The sequence below is a fragment of the Salmo salar genome, chromosome 19 (assembly GCF_965601325.2).
Source record: "Salmo salar chromosome 19, fSalSal1, whole genome shotgun sequence".
Classification (NCBI taxonomy): Eukaryota; Metazoa; Chordata; class Actinopteri; order Salmoniformes; family Salmonidae; genus Salmo; species Salmo salar.
Genome location: NC_138309.1, coordinates 40234147 through 40242454, shown reverse-complemented (window position 1 = coordinate 40242454; position 8308 = coordinate 40234147).

Genomic DNA, 8308 nt, shown 5'->3' with positions numbered 1-8308 from the left:
TAATCAGATACTAACTAACTATCCGGTGGAAGTTGCTGCCACAGAAAGTAAAAGAAAGAAACAGAGAGGCACACCAACTGTGGTTAGGATTAAGAGGAAGGTAACTGTAGTCAGTTAAATGGATGTGTGCCCTTCCCTCTGTGTGTGTGTGTTTGTGTTTGCCCTGTCTGTGTCTCGCGGTGACTCTGTGTGTTTGTGTGTGTGTGTCTCGCGGTGAGACTCCGTGTGTGTGTGCTCTTCTCGTCTCGGTTGGTTAATTATTAAGAGATGTGGCAGAGCATCAGACTCACAGGGCAAAGAGTCAAGGAGGGGTAAGGAGGGGAGGTTGAGGTGGGGGACGTTGAGGGAGGGGGATGGTGAGATGGGTGAGGAGGGAAGTGGAGGGAGGGGTAAGGGAGGGGAGGGTGAGGAGGGAAGTAGAGGGAGGGGTAAGGGAGGGGAGGGTGAGGAGGGAAGTAGAGGGAGGGGTGAGGATGTGAGGGTGAGGTGGAGAGGAGGGGGGTGGCTGCAGCCCCCCAACATGAAACAAGGACAGTCCCACTGCATCGCTCACACACACACACACACACACACACACACACACACACACACACACACACACACACACACACACACACACACACACACACAGTTCCCACCACGACACCTCAGGTCCAATTAGCCATCTGCTGGATGACTGTTGATGACTGGTTCTACATCCTAAACGGTACCCTATTCTCTCTATAGTGCACTACTCATGACCAGAGCCCAATGTTCCCTGGTCCAAAGTAGTGTACTATATAGGAAATAGGGTTGCCATTTGGGATGCATCTCATGCTGATATGAATCTCATAAACACTGTTAGTTTATTCCCTTGGAGTGTTATGGAAATGAGATCTTACTTGGTTTTAGAAAGGCACTCATTTTAAGGGGAGATATGACTGGTTGGTTTGGCTGTTGTTATTCAAGGACACGAATGACTGTGGGAGGCATTGGTTGAGTCACAAATGGCACCCTATACCCTATGTATACCTTAAGAACAGGGTCAAAAGTAGTGCACTACTTTATATAGGGAATAGGGTTCAATTTGGGTGCCATCTAGTCAACCATTGGTATTAAACATCTGTGGTGGTCTCTTTAGCCATCTGTGGTGGTCTCTTTAGCCATCTGTAGTGGCCTCTTTAACCATCTGTGGTGGCCTCTTTAACCATCTGTGGTGGCCTCTTTAACCATCTGTGGTGGCCTCTTTAGCCATCTGTGGTGGCCTCTTTAGCCATCTGTGGTGGCCTCTTTAACCATCTGTGGTGGTCTCTAGCCATCTGTGGTGGCCTCTTTAACCATCTGTGGTGGCCTCTTTAGCCATCTGTGGTGGCCTCTTTAGCCATCTGTGGTGGACTCTTTAACCATCTGTGGTGGCCTCTTTAGCCATCTGTGGTGGCCTCTTTAACCATCTGTGGTGGTCTCTGGCCATCTGTGGTGGCCTCTTTAACCATCTGTGGTGGCCTCTTTAACCATCTGTGGTGGTCTCTTTAGCCATCTGTGGTGGCCTCTTTAACCATCTGTGGTGGCCTCTTTAACCATCTGTGGTGGCCTCTTTAACCATCTGTGGTGGCCTCTTTAACCATCTGTGGTGGCCTCTTTAACCATCTGTGGTGGCCTCTGAAGTGTTTAAGAATATTTGCTATTGTCAAATATTTGAGACGACTTTTTAATGCTATTACCATATCAACAGATGTGATACAATAAGGGTAATGCTAGTCCTTCTGTTATAGGAAGATAAGAAAAAAACCCGGAAACAACAGGAATAAAAGCTCTTGTATTTTCATTAGCCGGTCATTTGATTCCTGCTGTCACTTGTTGTTTTTCACACTGTTTATGTAGCTCTTTCAGAAATAGTGGAAAACTCCGTCCCTCCCCAGCTCGTTACATTGTTATTTCCCCAGGGGGAAGTGTGTTATTATGAGGGGTTCAGGGACGGCAGATAACGAAGGTCAGAGAAAAAACTACCGAGCTACCAAAAGCAAAGAGCAATATTCCATTATGATCTCATAACAGGGAATTAGCCGGTGTTGGAGTGTTTGTGTGAACGAACGATAGGGAAATAACATAACTAAAGAAAATATACATTATTGTCAAAGGGGATGCTCGGTGAAATGACCTAACAAAATGTACAATACATCTGGTCACAATGGAACAGGATTGTCTGCGGTTGGACGTAGGTAGGTTTGAAAGAGAGAAAGGGAGGGACAGAGAAAGAGGGAGGTCAGTGGTAGGTATTAGTCTATTCTATTCTAATCTTAACCTGCATCTTTCTCTGTCCAGACCAGTAATACATTGAATGTACAAAACATTAAGAACACCTTTCTAATATTGAGTTGCAATTAAATCTTTTGTCTTGTCCATTCACCCTCTGAATAACACACATACACAATCCATGTCTCAATTGTCTCAAGGCTTAAAAAGTCCTTCTTTAACCTGTCCCCTCCTCCTCTTCATCTACACTGATTGATGTGGATTTATCAAGTGACATCAATAAGAGATCAAAGCTTTCACCTGGATTCACCTGGTCAGTCTATGTCATGGAAAGGTGTTCCTAATGTTTTGTACACTCAATGTATGTTTTGCACAACTACGGGCATCAGCATTAATTTGCGTATTTCCTCCACTGAATCTGCTTCTGTTCTTCAAACTACTGTTCAATTCTATTCTGTTCTGTTCTATTCTGTTCTGTTCTGTTCTATGCTGTTCTGTTCTATTCTATTCTGTTATATTCAATTCTATTCTGTTCTATTCTATTCTGTTCTGTTCTATTCTATTCTGTTCTATTCTATTCTGTTCTGTTCTATTCTATTCTATCCTGTTCTATCCTGTTCTATTCTGTTCTATTCTGTTTTAGTCTGTTCTGACCTATTCTGTTCTATTCTGTTCTATTCTGTTCTGTTCTGTTCTATTCTATTCTGTTTTAGTCTATTCTGTTTTAGTCTATTCTGTTTTAGTCTATTCTGTTCTATTCTGTTCTATTCTATCCTGTTCTATTCTGTTCTGTTCTATCCTGTTCTATTCTATCCTGTTCTATTCTGTTCTGTTCTATCCTGTTCTATTCTATTCTGTTCTATTCTATTCTGTTCTGTTCTATTCTATTCTGTTCTATTCTGTTCTATCCTGTTCTATTCTATCCTGTTCTATTCTGTTCTATTCTGTTTTAGTCTATTCTGACCTATTCTGTTCTATTCTGTTCTATTCTATTCTGTTCTGTTCTGTTCTATTATACTCTGTTCTATTCTATTCTGTTTTAGTCTATTCTGTTTTAGTCTATTCTGTTTTAGTCTATTATGTTCTATTCGATCCTGTTCTATTCTGTTCTATTCTATCCTGTTCTATTCTGTTCTGTTCTATCCTGTTCTATTCTGTTCTATTCTGTTCTATTCTATTCTGTTCTATTCTATTGTATTCTATTCTGTTTTAGTCTATTCTGTTCTATTCTGACCTGTTCTATTCTGTTCTATTCTGTTCTATTCTGTTCTGTTCTATCCTGTTCTATTCGGTTCTATTCTATCCTGTTCTATTCTGTTCTGTTTTAGTCTGTTCTATTCTGTTTGGTTCTATCCTGTTCTATTATGTTCTATTATATTCTGTTCTGTTCTAGTCTATTCTGTTCTAGTCTATTCTGTTTTATTCTGTTCTGTTTTATTCTATTCTACTCGGTTCTATTCTATTTTACATGTCAATGCTGTGTTAATTAGGGAATATCCCCCAGTAGTGACTAATTAACATTTCTTCTTCCTTTCTGCTTCAAGCCTCCTATTTGACTCGAGCCTCTGAACCTTAATATTGAAGATGATGGTGAGTGACAGGGGCTTTAACATTCAGCCCCAATTAGTGAGACACCCTTCCCTATCTCTTCATCCTCCCCCATCCATCCCTCTCTCTCTCTCTCTCTCTCTCTCTCTCTCTCTCTCTCTCTCTCTCTCTCTCTCTCTCTCTCTCTCTCCACGCCTACCAGAGGGGAGGGTTGACACATGCCCATCAGTCACCTCTTTGTCACCTTCCTCCCTCCCACTCACCCTCCCTCCCACCCTCTTCATCCATCCATCCATCCCTTCATCCCCCCCCTCCCTGTCTCCAGGCTCTTAGGACTGTCACCAGCCAGTCATGTCACAGCCAGCCCTCATCATTCTGTCCTCCTGCCACTAACCTGTATATATTCCTCTTAGCAGACACTGCAGACAGTACTGTTGCACTGTGTGTATGTGACCCCTGTAGGAAGTGAACCCACGACCTTGGTAGTGCCACAGTCTCCAGAGGGCACAACAACAACACACTATAGTCCTGTATGTGCTAAAAGGGCAGGGACATTTTAGCACCAAAAAAAAACAGACGTTTTTGCACCAGAGCTTTTAGCACTAGGGGCCCAATACAGATTTAGGACATTTCATGTATTTCCTACTCACACCTTTCCTATGCACTTCTCAGTAGTTGGTATTCAGATTTACTTTATGCATGGGGCGTAACTGTCACCCCCTGATCAGTTTCACCTGTCCTCGTTATTGCCTCCACGCCCTTCAGGTGTCGCTTGTTTTCCCCAGTGTATTTATCCCTGTGTTTCCTGTCTCTCTGTGTCAGTTCATCTTGTATGTTTCCAAGTCAACCAGCAGTTTTCCCGTTCTCCTGCTTTTTGCTATTCTCCTTTTTTGTAGTCCTCCCGGTTTTGACCTTTGCCTGTTTCTGGACTTTCACCTGCCTGACCATTCTGCCTGCCTTGACCATGAGCCTGTCTGTCACTTTTTACCTCCTGGACTCTGATCTGGTTTTGACCTTTTTGCCTGTCTACAACCATTCTCAATAGGGTTTTCAGTATATTTATCTTAAACCATCCCTTTAAATATGGTGTACCTTTAATTATAATTTTGTCGACAGACTAGAACACTGAGAGAACGGGTTCAAAATATAAAACATTTTAGGGTTATCAAAGAATGTATGAATCATAAAAGAAAACAGGCTTGGAAAGCCTTCACACACAATATATATGAACATATCAAAAATAGTGGTTTGAGTTTTTATTTCAGAAAGTTGTCTTAATCAGGTTAAATCCATGAAATTTTGTAAGGTAAGGAAAATGTGTACAATAGTCCTATAGATCTACTATAATAATCACTAATCATGGAACTGTATGAAAACGGGACAGTCATCTTTAAACTGTTATCTGTGGTCTGAGTTCCATAATGACTCAAATAGGCTACAAATTATCAAATCAAAGTTTATTAGTCTCATACGCCAAATACAACCGGTGTAGACCTTACAGTGAATTACTTACTTACAAGCCCTTAACCGACAATGCAAATAGTCAATAGTAGATTAAGTGTTCAGGAGTCCTATGGCTTTTATAGACCGAGTCACTTTAGTTTTTGCTTGTAAGCGGGAATCAGGAGGATAGAATAATGGTCAGATTTGCCAAATGGAGGGCGAGGGAGAGCTTTATACGGGTCTTTATACGGGTCTAGAATTTTAGCCTAGTAATGCTAGTAACTCTCCGGAACAACTACACAGCCATGACAGAGGATAGAAAGGTACAGTAAGAGAAATGGAATGATGCTAAATGTAGGTTTTAAACTGAAGGAAACTAACACTACTGTTACAGTTATAAATGTAGGTTACAAACTGAAGGAAACTAACTCTACAGTAACAGTTATAAATGTAGGTTACAAACTGAAGGAAACTAACTCTACAGTAACAGTTATAAATGTAGGATACAAACTGAAGGAAACTAACACTACAGTAACCGTTATAAATGTAGGATACAAACTGAAGGAAACTAACACTACAGTAACAGTTATAAATGTAGGATACAAACTGAAGGAAACTAACACTACAGTTATAAATGTAGATTTCAAACTGAAGGAAACTAACACTACAGTTATAAATGTAGGACACAAACTGAAGGAAACTAACACTACAGTTATAAATGTAGGCTACAAACTGAAGGAAACTAACACTACAGTTATAAATGTAGGATACAAACTGAAGGAAACTAACACTACAGTTATAAATGTAGGATACAAACTGAAGGAAACTAACACTACAGTTATAAATGTAGGATACAAACTGAAGGAAACTAACACTACAGTTATAAATGTAGGTTACAAACTGAAGGAAACTAACACTACAGTTATAAATGTAGGTTACAAACTGAAGGAAACTAACACTACAGTAACAGTTATAAATGTAGGATACAAACTGAAGGAAACTAACACTACAGTTATAAATGTAGGATACAAACTGAAGGAAACTAACACTACAGTTATAAATGTAGGTTTCAAACTGAAGGAAACTAACACTACAGTTATAAATGTAGGTTTCAAACTGAAGGAAACTAACACTACAGTTATAAATGTAGGATACAAACTGAAGGAAACTAACACTACAGTTATAAATGTAGGTTACAAACTGAAGGAAACTAACACTACAGTTATAAATGTAGGCTACAAACTGAAGGAAACTAACAATACAGTAACAGTTATAAATGTAGGATACAAACTGAAGGAAACTAACTCTACAGTAACAGTTATAAATGTAGGATACAAACTGAATGAAACTAACACTACAGTTATAAATGTAGGCTACAAACTGAAGGAAACTAACACTACAGTAACAGTTATAAATGTAGGATACAAACTGAAGGAAACTAACTCTACAGTAACAGTTATAAATGTAGGTTACAAACTGAAGGAAACTAACACTACAGTAACAGTTATAAATGTAGGATACAAACTGAAGGAAACTAACTCTACAGTAACAGTTATAAATGTAGGCTACAAACTGAAGGAAACTAACACTACAGTAACAGTTATAAATGTAGGATACAAACTGAAGGAAACTTAAGTGACAGTTGTATGTGGGTATTACTGATGGTGGCTCCCAATAGTGGCTAATATTTAACATGATACATATTGTAAAATAAAAATGGAGAAAGCCCTGGGTATATAATTAAAACATTATAAATCACATACGTCAACTTGGCAGGTTCAGCCCTACAGAAGCCAATAGCTAAGGGTCTCCAAATTTCATCCACGCAAATTATGAGGGGCGTACAATTACAATGTTGAATAATGGCACAGCTATTTATAGCTCGCTTCACTGTGGAAAAGGGGACGAAATACATGTTATGTTGATATGGTTTTCAATTTGTCTCCATATGATGTCAAATAGATCTGTATTTACAATCCCCTTCCCCAAACTCATTTACCTGGATCTTAAATATATATATAGTTCTTATCAATGTATAAATTACAGTGCAGTGAGAATTTTGATATTTAGGGGAAAAAGTAAGTAAATGCTAGTGTCACATCCTGACCATAGTAAGATGTTATTTTCTATGGTAGAGTAGGTCAGGGCGTGACAGGGGGTGTTTTGTGTTTTTCTATGTTTTCTATTTCTATGTTCTTAGGTTCTAGTTTTTGTATTTCTATGTTGGTTTGTTTGGGAGGACCTCCAATTAGAGGCAGCTGGTCCTCATTGTCTCTAATTGGAGATCATACTTAAGTAGGGGTGTTTCTACCTGGGTTTTGTCGGTGATTAATTTTGAGTAGTGTTTGATTCTCCTCTGCGTCACGGTTTGTTGTTTTGTCTATTCAGTTTATTTATGTATTGCAAAGTTTCACAGATTAAATAAAATGTGGAACTACACACACGCTGCACCTTGATCCTCTCCTTTTGACAGCCGTGACAGCTAGACCTTATTCATGGTTTCCTCGCGTGGAATTATTAGGGAATTAAGTCAAGGTCAGAATATGGCGTATCTGTATTTTTTTATTTAACCTTTATTCAACTAGGAAAGTCAGTTAAGAACAAATTCTTATTTAGTGACGGCCTAGCCAGGCCAAACCCGGACGATGCTGGGCCAATTGTGCGCTGCCCTAAGGGACTCCCAATCACGGCCGGATGTGATGCAGCCTGCATTCGAATCAGGGACTGCAGTGATGCCTCTTGCACTGAGATGTAATTGAGTTAATATGTACATGTAGGTAGGGGTAAAGTGACTATGCATTGATAATAAACAGAGTAGCAGCAGCGTATGTGTGTGTGTGTGTGTGTGTGTGTGTGTGTGTGTGCCATCAAAAAACGTGTGTGTTGGAGTCAGTTTAGTGTGGGTAGAGTCCAGGGAGTGTGCATCGAGCATGTGCAAAAAATTATAATAAAATAAGGGGGTCAATGCAAATAGTCTTGAAAGCCATTTGATGAACTGTTCAGCATTGTTATGGCTTAGGGGTGGAAGCTGTTAAGGAGCCTTTTGGTCCCAAACTTGGCACTACGGTATCGCTTGCCGTGCGAT